The following is an 18,821-nucleotide window of genomic DNA, read 5'->3' as shown; positions in this document are numbered from 1 at the left end:
TATAACAATCTGGGTACAGAGAGAGGGCTACCATTTTCTCCTGATAACTAATATTTTGAGGCTACTGATCTTTTTAGTTATGAATCTCTGATGTCTCAGAAGTGAAAAGATAAATAAATGCTATAAGGTGCATTATATTCAATAACTGATAATATATGAGTAAAGAGAATTAAGACTTCTTTGGATCTAGTGGGGATGCCTTTGAAATGTGATGAGCCAAACAGAAGGCTATCTGAACTACTGCAGAGATATTATAATCAAATACTGACAAATTATCAACAAGACTCCCTAGAGCCCTTACAACAGTACCTGATTGGAGGAGTATGTGACCTGTATAGCATGTGGAAATGTTTTGTTTACCAAAATGAAGTGCGCTACATTTTTTTTCACATTGCTGCTTACAAAGAGTTTAATTTTTTCAGGAACACACACACAGAAATATGAAACTTGGCAAACATAAGACAATTGCACACACATCTAGATAAAATAATTTGTAGTTAAACTAATTTAAACTAGTTGTGATTCCATGCTGATGCTTATATATTTGTTTTTGTTTACTTTTTACTGTCCAGGTTAGTTCTGATAGACCAGTGCACTCTTTTTCAGTGTAAACCCTAGTTGGTATTCCTACTGACTGGGGAAATGTGGCCATGGAACAGGGAAGTTCCCTTTTTTTAAGTACCATATGATCTTTTGCATTCATCAGAGCTACCACCAGACCACACAAATGAGATCTCAGATTAACATCTCCTCAGAAGGTTGGCATACTCTATGCTTTACTGCAGCGTCAGTATTAGAAAATGAATACAAATACCTGGAATGAGGAATATAACCCATTCTCTGCTGATTCAACAACGCCATGTTCTACCAGTTGAACAACTGACACTGCTTCCATTTCTTCCACCACGCGATGTTGACCTGTTCTGAAAGTTTATATTAGGAAAGTATACAAACATTTTTGAAGCTTTGTGTGTTGAACCTTCGTGAGACTTTCCTGTCAGAGTTTGTGACTTCCCTCTAAAGATGGATAATAGTGTGTTTTTGTGGTGGTTTTAATTGCAAGTGCCAAATAACCGTTATTTTTTTTTCTGACGTGCTGGTTTCCTGTAGAGTTATTTATTTCCAATATATGCAGACTATATTTACTTATAACCCATAACTGTGATCAGTATCATCAACATGAATCAAATATTGGTGCCAGAAGTGGGATTGTCTAGTGAAAATATATGAAATACACTGTAGTAGATATGCAGCAACCTCCAGCATCTGTTTTTATACCTGAGAAAAGAGCAAATAGTAGTGAAGAATGAATTCCAGGCTAGACTAGTAGTAGCCTAGTACTAGTACAGGACACTGGTTATACATAGCAAAATTATTAATCAGAATTCCCAGAATTTACTAAAAATGTTGATCCGGATCATGCAGCAGTGGCTATAGAAGAAATAAAAATTACATGACTGAAGTAGAAAAGTCAAGCAAAGTGCAGGAGCAACAACATGGTCATTTTTATTTTTAGATAATAAAGTAAATGAAGTTTATTAAGAAAATACAAGATTCAGCAGAAAAAAAAGAACATTCAGCTCCATAATCATAAGTTAGGCCATGTTACATTAGGGAAAAAAGGGCAAGGAGTAAGAAGAAGTAGAGAATGGATTAGTTTATTTGTGTAATAGAATAATTCAACAACAGACAGTGGAGAGATAAGGAAATTCAAGAGCTAGGATACAAGCCTTAATGTTTCATCCATTTGACTGCACACATGCAGATGTGATTGTCCAACCTCATATGAGGATGAGGACCTCCTAGGAAATGAGTCACATGAAACAACTATAAAGCCATGTCATGTTGTTGATAGGAAGGGTTAGATGATGGAAATGTGCAACAAACATGGGCAGAAATGCACAAGCTCAACCAGACTGAACTGATGAATATAATTCAGATATATACACAAGCTGAGAGGAACAGTCTCAAGACATTTTCTTTGTTTATGGGACACCAGAAGAAATGATGTGATGTTAAATTCAGACCAGATGAACATGTGTGCCTGTTTGGTGTGCCATTCATAAGTTAAACAGGTATTAAGCAGAGATAATCCAACATGTAATAAAGCACACTCATTAATTTGCTGTCTACCTACTGCATTTCAAGGGGCACTTCCAAGTGCTAGTCCTGTCATTAATGAGCATAACCTATGGAATGAATTCTTGAAGCAACTCAACAAATGCAAGAAATTGCTACGCTGACAGCCATTTATTTATGAGCACTTAGAAAATATATCTCTCTTCAAACAGAGACATGATCTGATTTACAATTTATAATAAGTTCAGTGAAAAAAATGTTTGATCAAAAATAAACCAAACTGGTGATAGGGGCTACTGATGTCTGCTCTGTGAGGATCAGTAGGATAGTACATATGGGAAGTGACATAGACTGTAATCCATCTAGGCAGAATTTATGGAAGAAAAAATAGAATAGGATAAGATGTGCAGATAATTTAGGACAGTGAGTTAATGAAAAGCAGATGTTTTTGATTTAGTCAAGTGGGGAGTGCCTAGAAAATAAACTGGGGAAGAAATGCAGATGAGTTGTATAAAAATGGAAAAAGAATGCTAGGGAAGAAATTGGAAGACTCTCACAGGGAGAATGTAGAAGTGGAAATAGTAAGAAGTTTATAAACAAGACAAATGGGATGGAGCAGGTTATACCCTGATTTATGTACCCATAAAGAGTGAACTGTGGTACAAAAATTTCAATATGATGAAAGAAACTGGGAATAAAAAGATAGTCAGAGGAGAACTCCCAGGCAAAGAGATGTATGTTGGAGAGGCATATTCCCACTGACCAGAAGGAAAGTAAGTGTTTTTACCTTTTTGGACCAATGTCCCTATGTGCACCTGACAATATTTTGAAGAAAAGTACCCCAATATGTAATTGCATTAGTAGATTCAGGAGCAAGAAATCCAAAAGGATTTAGAAGACAGCTTGTAGAGACAGTTGACTATGGTGGAGTGAAGTCAGTGTTAAAGCTAGAATAAAGTAGCCTTTGAGGTGGACTGCCCATGTTAATAACCATAGCACACTCTTTAACTGATAATAATTAGGGACAGATTCACTGCATAGTACATTAACAGAAACTATACCTGAGCACTTTCAATTTGGAGTGAGGCACTGCTAAGTCAATATGTTAAAAGCTATAGTTCACAACGATGCATGTAGGCACCACTATATATTTCACCAAATATCTGAAAGAGTATCATCTGCTAGGAAGATGCAAAGTAATTTCTGAAACCACCCAGGAACATTTATGAGAAGAAATCCTACAGCCAGTGGTAAACTCAAACAACGGTATATAAAAATGGTAGGTAAACCTTATAGAACCTAGCAAAACATTGTGACAGACTGTTGATTAATGAGCTGTGAAAGTGGAGCCCCTACAGGCAACAACAATGCCAGATATCATTAGTATTATTGAGCAGATTTTCATCTGCTGTTAGACTGTACCATCCAATAGTACATTTTGCAAAACCTATTCTTTTCCATTACAATTGATGCAGTAACATATAATGATTTGTCTTTGTCTAGGAAGGCAGACAGTACACCTAGCAGGTTTTGCCACAAGGCCATTTACACAACCTGACTTTTTATCAAGGATTAGTTGCTTAAAACCTTGCCAAACTGAAACTAGAAAATGTAATTTTTTTCAGTCACATTAACATTTTGATTATGGGAGAACAAACAAATGAGGAAACAAAAGTTATAATTACACCACACCTTTAAAAGAGAGGACAGGCTATTACTGTAAACAAAATTCAAAATGAAACTGTAATGAAATTTCAGTGAATGGTATGGAGAGATGCCAAACAAGAAGCACATGAAGTTGCAATGAAATGTAATGAAGAAAAGCAGGTTCAATAAATAAATAAATAAATAAATACATGCATACATACATGCATGCATATATAAACAGGCACAAGCTATCCTAGTAGCAATATTATTTAGTAGTCCCACAGTACAACATTTAGGACTGATTTTGAGACCAATCTACTATATGACCAGAAAGAAAATGGACTTCTCATTAAGTCTAAAACTTAGATTTGAGGAAGCAAAGATGTAACCTGAACAGAGTGTTGGGCTGTGGTGAGAGGGTCCTAATCAGCATTTTACTTCTGAAATGACTAGAAAAAAACAATATTATCTCATGGGGACTTTGGCAGCAAGATAGTGGGAAGGATGCAAACAGGCTGCAAAGAATCAGCCCCATGTTGTGCACAGTGCATTTGCACTGATATCATCAATGTGCAGATAGGTACAGGCTAGGACTGGATTCAGTCCCATGTTGTATACAACACAATTACACTGAAATCCTCAAGGTGCAAAAGGTGCAGGCTAGTGCTGGTTTCAAAGTCACATGTACGCAGTGCATTTGCACTGAAAATCATCAATGTGCAGACAGGTGAATGCTAGTACTGGAATCACAGTCCCATCTTATGCCCAGTGCATTTGCACTGAAATCATCAATGTGCAGACAGGTGCAGGCTAGTTCTAAATTCACAGTCCCATCTTGTGCACAGTGCACTGCACTGAAATCATCAGTGTGCAGACAGGTGTAGACTAGCACTGGATTCACAGTCCCATCTTGTGCACAGTGCAATTGCACTGAAATCATCAACGCGCAGACAGGTGCAGGCTAGTTCTGAATTCACAGTCCCATCTTGTGCACAGTGCACTGCACTGAAATCATCAGTGTGCAGACAGGTGTAGACTAGCACTGGATTCACAGTCCCATCTTGTGCACAGTGCAATTGCACTGAAAGCAACGTGCAGACAGGTGTAGGCTAGTACTAGATTCACAGTCCCATCTTGTGACAGTACATTTGCAATGAAATCATCAACGTGCAGACAGGTGTAAGCTAGTACTGGATTCACAGTCCCATGAATTGAATGTAATGTGCAACTGAAGATTTATACAAATGACAGTATAATGGCTAGCAAAGGATCTTTAGTAGTCAGATGAGGTCCTAATGATATTAAAATGCATTTAGGGTAAACATAGTCATGATTCGTAGTCATCCAAAGAGGAAATTGGACTATAAAATGTCAAAATACACCAAAGATGTCATCATTACATACAACAGGAATGCTCAGAGTCACAGCAGCCATCACACTGCAGCATACTACAGTCCTTAATGATTCATGATGCCTGTATTGAATGTAGAACCATCCTGCTCCAATGCGAATGATACCATCATTGATTTCTATACCACAGTTTCACTGATCACAAAATTACTGATTGCTTTCCAGTTAATCTGGACATTGTGCAGGTCTTGGTTGATGTGTTACCCACATACTGAATCAACAGAAGTGTAGCCTTACCATACCTGTGGAGACCACGGTAAGTATAACCTTTCCGATCTATGTACAGGGGCCTTTCAGAAACCAGCTGGGGACACATCAGACCTCTGTCTTCATACAAGGCTTCTACATGTGGCAGATAAACTTGTTCTTCTTCTTTCGGCTTTTCCCGGTTAGGGGTTATCACAGTGGAACTCCGATCCGCTGAGTGGCAGTAGATTTTTATGGTGCTAAGGTGCCAGCCTGATGCCCAACCTTCAAAGAAGGACATGTGGCAGATAAACATATAGCATAAATGATTTACTAGCACAACACAGTAGAAAGATAACACCTTGAAAGCAGTCTTTGACATCACTACCTCCCTGAGGTACTGGGTTCAATGAATTACACATGTTTAGCAATAAAGGTTCCACTTGGCCCATGGTCAGTGAATAGGTAGAACCACCATTCCCTAAACTACCTTGTAGTGTGTGACATGCATGGTATCATGACCAGGTCAGCACACTACCGATGCATTTCACATGATTCACACATAAAGAATCAATCTTTGGCAATCACAGCTTCCTGCATACTGAAATTCTACAGGCCCACCTAGCTGGTAGATGGAGGTATAGTGGCTAATGTTATACAGTTGCATGTTTAGTCGGTCCATATGTAGTAATTCCAATATATATATATATATATATATATATATATATATATATATATATATTCTGTTGCAGTTGATGCTGCATACATATGATGACATCATGCACCCTACATAACAGATAAATAGTGGGGATACTCTGTTCAGATGCAGCATGTGTATCAGCTGCCAGGTCCACAGAGGGGGCATCACAAGTTGATGGAAACACAGATAACCTCTCCTCCACTGGGTATGGCAAGTGCCCCCACTATATAGACTGCTGAGTCTGTGAGCCTGAAAACACCTTTAGCCTGTAAGGAGAATGCTTCCACAACAAGAGTGGGGAAAGAAAGTGGCACTGTATATTCACACTGTGAATTAGCTATCCAGATGTCATCATTATCAGCTGCCACAGAACAGGTACCAACATTCCAGCCTCTATAGGCATCACTGAAGCAGTTCTCTGCCCTGTGAATACACAACAAAATACCTCGAGAATGAGGATGAGTGCCACCTTAAATGCCATGTCTATGTAGCATGCAAATGAGGGGTGTCTGTGAAGATGTAACACAGAAATCCAGCTTACCAATTCTGCTATCACATGTCTGAATACCTAATGTGCCAAAAACTATACATAGCCAACAGTTGCTGTGGTCAGTCTACAATGTGTATGAGCAGTTCAGCTGGACACAGGTCTGGTGTAGAAGCTACTAACATGATACCTCATCCACCAAGACATATGAAGTGGCTATATAGCGATGTCAATGTCTACTCCTAGAAGAATGGTCCCAGAATTATTGTACCCTACAGTCGTGCCAAAAACTGCGCTGGATCTGTCAACATGTTGATCTCAAAAGACACTCCCTGTGGCTACACTGTTAAATGCTGTGGAATGTGCTTTTGCCTTGGAATGGCATAACATGTATGTAATGCACGGCCAACACTATGGTGAGGTGCAATTGTGTCCCCCATGACAGATACATCATAGGCAACTGTCTGCCATACCTGGTCACATGAAAGGCTGATCACCACTCCCTCACTACTGATAGCTCTACCTACATGTCCTAAGTGCTTGTAGCAGGGTATCATTTTCAACAAGAGTGAAATTGTTCAGCTTCTGCTGTTCACTTTGTCTTCTAGGCAGGCAGACACCTGTGAACACACAACAGATAGCTTATAGACTACATTTCATTGGGACTGGTAGAATAACTGCTACAAATAAAGCAGTGTCTAATACATACCATGCTATAATCAAAGGGATGGCAATGGGGTATGCCATCTAACAGCTGTGGGAAAAGGGATGGAAATACAAACAGCTGATGTATATGCCAACAGGTAAGTGTGAGTACAACAGATGTCTTTGCTGCACTAACCATGACAGGAGAACATATAGTTAGGCAATATGAGTTCAGTAACTGAGACAGTCATGTATAGGGCAATAGAATATACAATATTATGGGCTACCTTCTTGCCACTACCATTTGCAAGCATAAGTCATATATAGGCCACATATTCCTGTTTCTATCCTTCTAAAAGCTGAACTCTACTGAAAGAGAGCACATGTTAGCAAAGTAGACAAAACATAGCTTACCACAAACCTTCAGAGTACTGTATACCTCCATGCCCTACTTACAGTTCCAATTAATTCTGCTAATCTACCTAATAATGATGTCCATCAAAGTAAGATAGCTTTTCAAACAGTCATGATTTAGCCTTCATCACGGTAATGCTCCTCAAAGACTTTGCAAGTTTATACCCATTTCTCTGGCACATAGGCAAATGAGGTCAGGATACATGCATGTCTATGAATCATTATATATTGTTGCAGTATGCTTGTGGCTTTAGATGAAGCTTACTGCCTATACTCAACTCTGATAGCTTGCAGCTATGAGCTTGCGCTGGAGACCTGCATGGGTACATACATTATACCTTTCAATTGTCCTGATTTTGCTTCATATTTGTGGTGTGTTCCTCATAACATTTGTGGTTTTCTGACACATCACTAAGGATTGAAATCACAAAATAATGTCTTACATTTGGGTTTCAGAATTCATACCCTTCAGAAAATACATGTTATGGAAAGAGATACAAAAAAGCATTTGGATAAAATCCAACCATTTGACATATCTACATCAAAATAAAATAGTAAACAATAATCTTCTCTGGTTATTAAAAGATTATCCCCAGGATTCATGAAGCTTGCGCCACGCACAAGCGTAGCGTAGGCGGTCTAACACCAAATATGGCCGCCGAGCGATTCAGGTGCGATCCGATTCCACGTGCACTATCAGCATACGCCAGATCTGCACAGCTCTTGGCGCATGTATGCTAATCACCCCATGTGCAGTAGTGCAGCTACGGCGTAGCAGTATAACACTGAGGAGTGGCCTGGAGGAATACATGACATCAGTCGAGGGGTGTGCCACCGTAGCTGTAAGCACATTGGAGCATTGCTAATCTGGGCTGCCTGTTGCTAAGCAAAGCTGCAGGATAGGGGTGTGGATGTAGCCATAGCTTTGCTTAGCTGAGAGCACACAAGGTGACCGAAAGCACGTGTACGCTGATGACAATGCACTCGAAACCTGGTAAACGGCTGCGCGCAGTGCACACCACAGCTGAAACAGGAAGGTTACGGGAAGACAATAATGAAATGCCACAGTAGGGTAATTGGAGTACAACTGAGTAATTAACACCTATTAACTCACAGTGGGCCATTGATGGTAGCTAACAAGGCTGCTAGTAGCAACCTGCAGAACAGGAAAGGGGAGGTGCCGGATTGCAAAGAAAAGAGAACTGTCACAGCAGAGCAAAGCAAACCTGCAGTAGATCGGCTATAGAACACATTTTGCAACACAATCCTGGGTTGGGAAAGTACAAAACAAGAAAGCAGGCTGCTGGATGCATGCCTGACAATGGGAGGGGAATCGGTTTGAAAAGTGAAGGCAAGGGCAAGAGGTGATCCATGACAGCTAAATGTAATTCAACACCAAAGGCACCACAATAGCAGTACCTGCAGTAAAACACATAAGTAAGATACCCTGCAGCTCGGATTGTACATGCACACCCTATGACATCATCAGCTTCCAAAGCACAATATTATAAAGTGTGAAGGCACCTCACACACACTCATGTATTCCCAAACACTGCACCATTGGTGTAAACAGACGGGGAACTTTTACAATGTACATGTTGGGAGCTGCCATAGCTGTGATTCATCAGCATGTGTTGGAGACTGAAGATGGTGTGGAGAATGATGCTGACAACCACCTCAGGCACCGGAGGAGGAGAAGAGTGTTCAGACCAAGGGTAACCTACCAGGAGCTAGATGATCTGGAGATAGTAGAGTGTTACAGGGTGGACAGGGACATCATACAGCAAATTGTTGAGCTGTGCTGGCAATGCCTCAGAGCCAGAAACAACAGAGTGGAACCCATCCCAGTGGACACAAATGTATGTGTACGCTTGAGAATACTAGCCACAGGTACCTTTCAAAGGCCAACTGGAGATATCATGGTGATCTCACAGGCATCAGCATCCAGGGTACTCCAGTTCCTGGATGCCATGTTACCACATGGCAGTGAGCATATATACTTCCCCCAAACTCAGGAGGAGTTGGCCAGCAATATGTGCCTCTTCCACCATGTGGCAGACTACCCGGAGGTACTGGGTGCAATAGACTGCATACACATACATATCAAGTCACCACCCAGTGAGCATGGTAGGCGCTACATAAACCGCAAGGGATACCACTCCATCAACTGCCAGGTCATGTGCAATGCCCAGGGCATTATCATGGACATATCTGGTGGAGCCTTGCAGTACTCTCCAGGCACGTGTGCCCACATCTTCATAGTATGTGCCATGCTACATAATATGATCCTGCAGAAACAGCTGCAGCAGGGATATAATGGGGAAGGCCCTCACAGCCCACCGCAATTGCCAAGGGCACCACAGGCACAGAGGGATTCAGACCACGAACACCCTGTGCCAGCCCCAGTAGGCAGATGGAGGCATGTCCAATATGCCCATGCCTTGGCAAAGAGGGAACGTATAGCACATACACTGACAGTGTAGGCCCCTATGGACTGTCACACTTCTCCACCTGTACACACAGTAAAATGGATGGCACACACACACACGACCACCTGTAAATTGTCATATATAGGTGGTCTACTGTGTGCATCCTACATAGGCAGCCCTCAACTATTGCACACACAACAGCTATTGGTACAAGGTAAGTCAACACCTGAACAGTAAATTAAGCTAACAGCATGTGTTGATACTGTATGTATAGGTTCCTAGGTACATAGGTAGGTACATGCCTAATTATCAGAGGCCATTCATAAGCCTAGCCAAAATTTGTCTGCTGTCGCCACCCCACTGATTAACTAACTGTCCCTCTGTGGAGCAGAGCCAATTGCAGGATCCCTGGGGTGTAACCACTGTTCCCCACCCACTCTGCAAGGATTCCCTGGTGTGTTAATGAAGGTCTCCATATAATTTAATCAGGGATGTAGTTCCAAAGCATGGGGAGTACCCATGACAGGTATCTGTCACCCCAGCATTCTCCAGTTATGGTTGTGGCTCACTGTGACATGGATTCCCATAGCTGGAGCACAACCATTAAGCATCACTTGGACATACCATTAATAGGTATCATCCATATGTAAACTAACTGAGTTACACATTTGTTTGCAGTATGGAGGAACAGCCGTAGTACAATCTACATACTAAACACCATGCCCCAGTGGTAAAGCCACTCACTGTTTCGTGCATTGTCCCAGTTCCACGACCTACAAGGGCTGTTACGTAATTCTGATTTCCCGAATAATGGATGTTGGATGCAGGTCATTAGAGCATGTTTAAGCACATGTTAGCGGGTTTTTGTGCCAGTAAGTGTTGGTAAGCGTCATTTAAAGATGACTACATGGATATGCGCAACACAGGTTTAACCTTTGCTGAATATCGCACAGATCACGGGCAAAGCTGCCCAGAACTGCTGAAATGTGCGTTATTTAACCTTGTACTAATAGTGCCTGCTCTGAGAGGTAAAATGACCACTGCCAGGAGTAGAACATGTAACCATGTACACAGTCTTCACAATAACCTACCAATAATCTACCTGAGATGTACCAATGGCAGGTGTGTATTGTAACAGGTTAAAACACAAAAGGGCAGAGTTCGGGAAATAGTATACACCGCCATGTACCCAATGAAAGGTGTATTCTCTCTCTCTCTCTATCTCTCTCTCTATATATATATATATATATATATATATATATATATATATATATATATAATATAGAGAGAGAAAGGGTGATAGAGAGATATATGTCGATATATACGGATATACATATATATGCAAATATATAGACAGGTTAACAACATCTACACAACCATGGAGGTACATATAAATAGGATACTACCAAAAAAAGAATGTTTTACATACCGACACGCGTAATCACGATTCTTAAAGACCGAAAAAACACAGTACCAGAACACTAGACCGCAAGTACTATTATCACGATGTTAAGGGACATTTAGTTAGTGCTTCTGGTGCTGCGGTCCAGGTAGGTGCTGTGTTTAAGTGTGTTTCTGTTTGCTGTAGTGTGTGTAAGTGCGTGTTCTGAGTGTGGTGTGCGTTTCCGGGGGACTGTAATGTGTGTGTGTGGGTTTGCTTCATGTGTCTGTTTGTGCTATCTCAGAGGTAGATTATTAAAGTAGGCGTGGTGTGGGGGGTGCAGCCACCCACATTGGGTGTGTATGGGGGCATGGCCACCTGGCCATATGTAGTTTAGGATGGTTTGTTTGGATGTGATGGGTAGCAGTGTGTCTGTGTGTGTGTTCTGTGTTTGTGTTAGTTCCGCGAGTTTGAGTGTTCGGTATTGTGGGGTTTAGGAGTCTGGGAACGGTAATGTGGTTGTTGGAAGTGTGTGTGTTCCTGAATCTGTGAGCATGCCGTATACAGTGGTTGAAGTCTACAAATCTGTGCATAACATGGACCATAGCAATCACACATTCTGCCATGACCGAACGTTATGAACAAAGGATATGGAGAGTATATATGTCTATACACTATTACAAATATGTGCTATGGACATGAGCCAAAGATAGGGTTACCACCTGTCCCACCTTGCAAGAGGCAGTCCCTCTATGTGCGGTAGTGTTTTGACCAAAATGAGTACAAATACTAATGTCCTACAATCTCAAGATGTTTGGCATGTTCCATATTTAATGTAATTGTTGCATAAAATAGTCATCTGTATCTAAAATACCTACATGTAACAAGAAACAGGATAAGCAAGTAAACCACTGCAAGAATATAAGCTTTAGGCATATATGTAAAGTTCTATACTTTGTACTGACCGTGGGTATGTGTTGGCCTCTAATATCCGATGTGTGTCTTGCAAATGTCCCACTATGGCCATTTGAAAAGGTGGCAACCCAAGCCAAAGAGGTTCAGTCACCAACACAACTCCAATGAGTGCAAATATCTGTGACAGAAATACACGAGACGGCTTTCATGTAGCAACATTTCATTACATACCGATGTATTTCCGAAGGGATTGAAGGACCAACATCACCTGCATGCTATACAGGAACCAATTAACAATGGCTTAATGAATAAACCTGCAATAACCATAACCATAGTATTAGTCTACTAAAGGATAGGTCTTCAAATAGGGAAGGAGTCCTCACATACATATCAAATATGTTTAAATGCAGTTCCTACACACCTGTATCTGCTATGTACACACACCTACATCTCCCCCCACACCCGAAACAATTGCAATACAGACTATAATAACATCACAAACATCCACTCACTATATGACATCTGCAGAAGCCTTAACATACCTTGTGAGAGATACACTATAATGGCCCTATGTGAAATTGTTGCTGTTGTACAATGGAACAGATGCCAATGTTACAGGGTTTGGTTGCAATAATCCCGTATAAGACGGCTGATATAACAGCTAGACTCACATGTAGAACTACATCCTCTAGCCATTACACACAATCCAGGGGGCCATGAAGTTAATATATCTTTGTGTGTCTCCATATAGCTGATGCAATTCATCACAAACAGCACATCCAGGCCGTCTTCCTCGAAGGTAGGGCAAAGGGACAACACTCATGTGGAGTATTCAATTATACCCCACTGTTGCCATGTCATTGGCTAATGGAGTAGTTGCACAGCTGATGTGCATGTAATCATCTACTCAGGAATACCAATTGGTGGCAGGATACCACATGTTACTGATATCTAAGTATAAAAGGATGGCTTGTCATACATTCAAACCATATGCACATACGAGAAAAACGTTACAACAGAAAACGAATAGGACTTATATTATCGTCAACTTGGGATACTAATAAGGTATGTAGAACACTCATTATGTGTATGTAGTACCTGTTCTTAATTAAAGTGTGTGCAATGCATATAATGGGAAAAGGTGTTATGTAGTGATGTATTGTTGAGCATAGTAATGCTCGTAGAAATTGTGTGTACTTCTGTGGGCCACAAGGTAAACACCTCATACACCACAAGGGATGCTATATAAGGACTTTAAACACAATTCCACTCCAGCCGCTGTCAGTGGCAGGGTTTGTCCAACAAGTACGTGTCATAACAGGGGATAGTATATGTTGATATACTGTAACAGTAGGCATATGTATGGGCGTATAACTGAGAATAACATGTCTAAAGTGGTCCTGCTGTGCAATTATGATTTGCATTGTGGGATATTGTGGCAAAAATGTGAAATGTGCAGTACTGTAGGTAAATATGTCTAACATTTTACATAGCATTACTGTTATGTTATGCAAACATCAGGTATGTCTATTGGCATGTACAATACACAATAACAGGATATATATGACTTGTAGTCACCAGACAGTGTAACAGCATGATAGCTAATTGAAATGGAAGAGCTAGTCAATTATCCATGCACAAAGGACATGTAATAGCTTCATAGGTTCATAGTTAGGTACTATGCTGTCTGGCCAAGGCCATTCATAAGCCTAACTACAGTGTTTTCACTTGCGGCACCTCCCTGGGTCAGTGTCCTGTGCCTGTGAACAGTGATTTTCGTTTCCTGAACCTCTGTACAGCAGAGCCATTGCAGTGATCCCTGGTGTACTTGTCTGTCTCCCATCCACCCATCGATGTATCTCTTGAAGAGTGCTAGTGAGGGTCCCTGCCTGATGTACATAGGAATCATGTTCCAAAGCATGGTGAGTGTCCGGGTCAGGAGTGTATCCCTCCAGCACGTCCTAGTCATTGTTGCATTTAGGTACATATCCCAGAGCATGTGGCTCTCGGTGGCTTTTGCTTATGTGGAGCATATCCATCAATATTGTTTTGGACATGGGCCTTGTATGTTCAGCAGAGATCACCTCTGAGTATGCGGTATGCAAATGAGTACTGTTGGGGTTTCTGTAGTTGGGCTGCATACGTCATCCTTTGGAGGTCAGTATTCCTCTTGGTGTGGTAATGTTGTGGTATTTAAACCCATTGCTGTTGCTCGTAAGGTACATCCCAAATGGGGTGTTGTACCCTTTAATGTGTTTCATAAGTCGTGAGCTGAGAGGCACAATGGCTGCCTTTGTTCTGGCTATAAACCCATTAGAGATCAGGGTGGCCACGTAGAAGGCTATCCACACCACCTTGGCAATATGGTTATCAAAGGAGTGAATGCTATCTACTTGGGTTCTAAGATCCCTTATTATGTCTTATGTATGTAGAGGACTACCATTTATGTGATAGTCCGCGAGTGATTGGTGTAATCCAAAGGGGATGTTTACGCACCTTGTGGCATGCAGCTTGAGGACATGTTGTTGACACCAGGTATCCGTCCCAGTGACACCCTTATGGAGGCTGCCTGTATCAGCTGGTGAATCAATCAGGGCCCCTAGTTTGCAGTCGTCTGCAAACCTATTCAGGGTAAGTCCTCCTGTGCTAGCCTGTACCTCAGAGAAGCATATACCGAACATGAGTGGCCCTATGACCAAGGACTGGGGGATGCCAATTGTAACTGATTTACAGTAGGAACTAGGGTATGCTACCCTCACTGTGTGGGTTCTGTCCATGAGCCACGTTGCATAACATTTCATGACGTAGGGGTTGATGTGCAGGTGGATATGTATGTTGACAATACCAGAATGGGGAACAGTGTTGAAAGCATTTGAGAGGTCAAGGTAGGCTGTGTGGACCTCCTTACCCTCATTTACTGCCTTGGTAACTGTCTCAAAGGACTCCACCAGGTTTAGGAGGCATGATCTGGCCCTAACAAATCCAAACTGGGTGGGATCAAAGGTTTGAGGCCACCAGTGTCTCTGTGAATGAGATCCATGATGATGTGCTCCATAGCCTTGCAGAACAGTCTAGTCAGGCGTATAGGGCAATAGTTCCCCTGGTCCATTGTGGCACCACCTTTGAGGAGTGTGATAACTGTTGCTGTGGGCCATTCAGGGGCCACAATGCCTGATGCAAGGCTATTAGTGAATATGGTGCCCAAGTGGGGATCCATTTCATTCTGAAGTTCATGGAAATCGCAGCTTGGAATGTTGTACGGTCACATGGATGCTGTGTTCCTGGCTTTAGAGAGTGCAGCTTTGAACTGCATAGTTGTGATCACAGGGACTCTGCATTGTTCCTGTATAGATATGGGCCCTTTAGGGTGTGAGAGGGGTGTAAAGTTAGCACTGAACCTATCTGGCAAGATGTTGCCAATATCAGTCGGTTCTGTAATGTTCGTGCCAAACTGCTGTATGTCAGAACAGATGTGGGTATCGCCATCAAGAGTAGTGACATACCTCTAGAACACTTTGTAGTAGTCCTTGGAATTAGTCATGGTAATGTTTACGTAGATAGCTTTGGAGGATGTGATAAGGGATCTCAGATTCTTACTGAGGCTGACCAGGGAGCTCCTCCACTCATGGGATTGTACTCTACTTTGCAACAGTCTCATCCTTCTGTTGTACATTATGGCCATGGCAGTGGACCACCAGAGTGGCATCCGTTTTCTGGTGGGTACAGTCATGGCTCTGCTTGGGATAGCATGATCCATGCAGTCGTGTAAGTGCTAATTAAGTGCAGTTTTGTATGATTCAGCGGTTGTAACTGTATTGTCCATCTGCACGGATGTCATGACGTTTACTACTGCTGTCATAAGAAGCCTGAAGTTGGCTTTGTAGAAATATTGTACTGTTTTTTCCATAAAGGGTGTGGTGCCGGGATGTGGATAACAAGGGTGATTAGCTTACGTTCGGATCTGACCAACGAGGAGATAACCCCAGGTGTGGAACACCAGTCACACATGTTGGTAATGACCAGGTCTAGAATATTGTTAGCCCTGGTGGTGGTGGTGTGGATAGGTTGATCCAGGCAATTGGAGGTTATGCATCCCAGAAAGCGTTGGCCTAATGTGTCGGTACATGAGTAGGTATCCCAGTTAATGGTGGGGTAGTGTCAGTCACACATCAGTAGTGTCTGTTTGAACCCTACTTTCCAGTACACCAAGAAGAGAGGACCATTAACTGGGGGGTATGGTGTGGAATCTGTAGCAAGCTACAATTTGTATAGCAGTTATGGCCAGAGTTAGTTGCACTTGGATTACCTCTGATGCATTGTGCTAAACAACCAGCCTGGAGGTGTGGATATCCTTGGGAAATATGGACACACCTCTGCCGTGAGTGTTCCGGTCCTGGTTACATGACTGAAAGGTGTGGTATGAGTAATAGCCTGGTAGTGCAGGGGTGCTCTCAGGAGCCTAGAAGCAGGTCCCAGTCACTGCACAGATATTGAAGTGGTCCATTACAAGGAGTGCCTCGGGTGAGTGCGTTTGAAATGAAGATGTCAAGCATTGAGCAGCATTACCCTCGGGTTTTGCTTGCCTGTTCCTGTTATGGTGGTGAATATGTTATTTGAACCATGCCTAAAACAGGCACTATAGGAGCAGCAAGAGCCTTACCCATTATCTGTAATCTCAGGGCCGACAGGTGTAGGCCATCTGTGCCAAAGCATAGTGTTCTGTCGACCATGTCATTCAAAGCAGACAGATACTGGATACCCATGGAATGACACCAGAAGCATAGTCAATTGTTGAAGTAAATAATTCTGTCCTTGTACTGAGTTATCAGTCTGGACAATGGCCGAATGCTACTCAGGGCTAGGGCAATACCTGCCTGGGCTACAAGATCATAGAGCTATTCCATGTATCTTTACATGCAGTCCAGGAAGGTACATCTCGGCATTCACACTAACATGGAGAATGACACAGTCATATTGTACCTGTTGAGGAGTGACCTGAGTGCCTGACAGGCAGCTGACAGTAACTATCACCTTGTGTAGCTTGCTGAGTGGGACATCAGTGTGACCGCCTATAGAGTCACCTATGACTAGTGTGTTGGATACGTTATATCGTCCTATTGGCTGTGGTTGATGGGCACACTGAGTCTGTGGGCTATAAGTAATTGGTGCTGTGTTGGGTGATGGGGGCTGCCTGCATTTATGCTTTGGAGTTCTCTGTTGCCTAGACACAGTAGTATTGAGAGGCTCCGCAAATGTTGTAGTCTTACTATGTGTGGCCTGTGGTGGTGGAGATCTAGTGAGACTATGTGATAAGTGTGGTGTGGTGCAAACGTTTAACATCCCCACATGATTGTCAGGTTCAGTCTGGGTTGGAGAGAGCTTTACCTCCATCATGGCTAGATATGTGCATCTCCCACAGGTTGTAGTGTTGTATGTTAGGAGGGGAATATTGACTGCATACACGAGACAATTTCTATATTGCCTCATGATGCCCATATTCATCATATAGACAGGTGATAACACTGGTAATTGACACTTGGACATGCCTGAATATTTAACTATTTCCCACTAGATATGTGAAGAAAGTGTGTACAAGAGCTGTTTTACTCTAAGCAAGTGGGAAATGTAAGTACAAACAGTGTTTACCTGTAGGTAATGAGGAGGATTGAGTGCTATAGTAATTAGTAGCTCATGAAGTGCTTACATGTTCTGAATAAGTGCTGAGCATGAATAAGCAATATAGATATGGTGCTGGATAACATAAACACACTGCCCCCCAACAGGTACACAATCACATATCCATGAACACTACACAGCCTCTGTAACCATAACTATGATGGTACAAGATGCACTCAGGCTGCATGGGACCTGTCCACATCCCTGGTTGTATCATACCAAAATGGCAAAACAGTTTGCTCTACACATACACATCATGAAAAACATAGCTTCATGTCAGTCTGTGAAAACACTGAATGGTGCACACCAACAGTTATCACAACCCACAAAGTGGAGACACCACTCATAATGGGAGGCACTGCACTACTACCCTGCTGAGTCTGGTCTGAAAGGCCATGAACCTTAATCAACGTATATGTTGTTAGCAGTACAGATGTAGATGACAGTATGGATGATTTCACACTGCATATCATACCTGTGACAGGTCATAGGACATCATCACACATACTGTGTTCCACCTACACTCAGTATAGTAGATGTACCTTTGTATGTCACAGGAGTGTTCTGCCAGTGGACTGTTGACAGAACCAACACTACAAAAGGTGTCTGAGTAATATGTGCATATCACACCAGTGGCAGCTACAGTAAAACAGGGTTAATTCATTGTACTCCCCGTCATTGTAGCCCATACCACACAGACAAATGGGAGGCATCTGCCTATGTAAGTATATGAACGGCTATGACCTAGGAGCAATAGCTGACTCAGTGTTATAGACAACATACAGAATGGGCTTTGTGGGTGAGGTGTGTGACATATGTGTACAATCTGACAGCTGCATATTACATTGTCAT

The sequence above is a fragment of the Protopterus annectens genome, chromosome 7.part0, assembly GCF_019279795.1.
Source record: "Protopterus annectens isolate FY-2018-M chromosome 7.part0, PAN1.0, whole genome shotgun sequence".
NCBI lineage: Eukaryota > Metazoa > Chordata > Ceratodontiformes > Protopteridae > Protopterus > Protopterus annectens.
The sequence above is the reverse complement of the archived record's forward strand: the minus strand, read 5'-3'. Positions refer to the sequence as shown.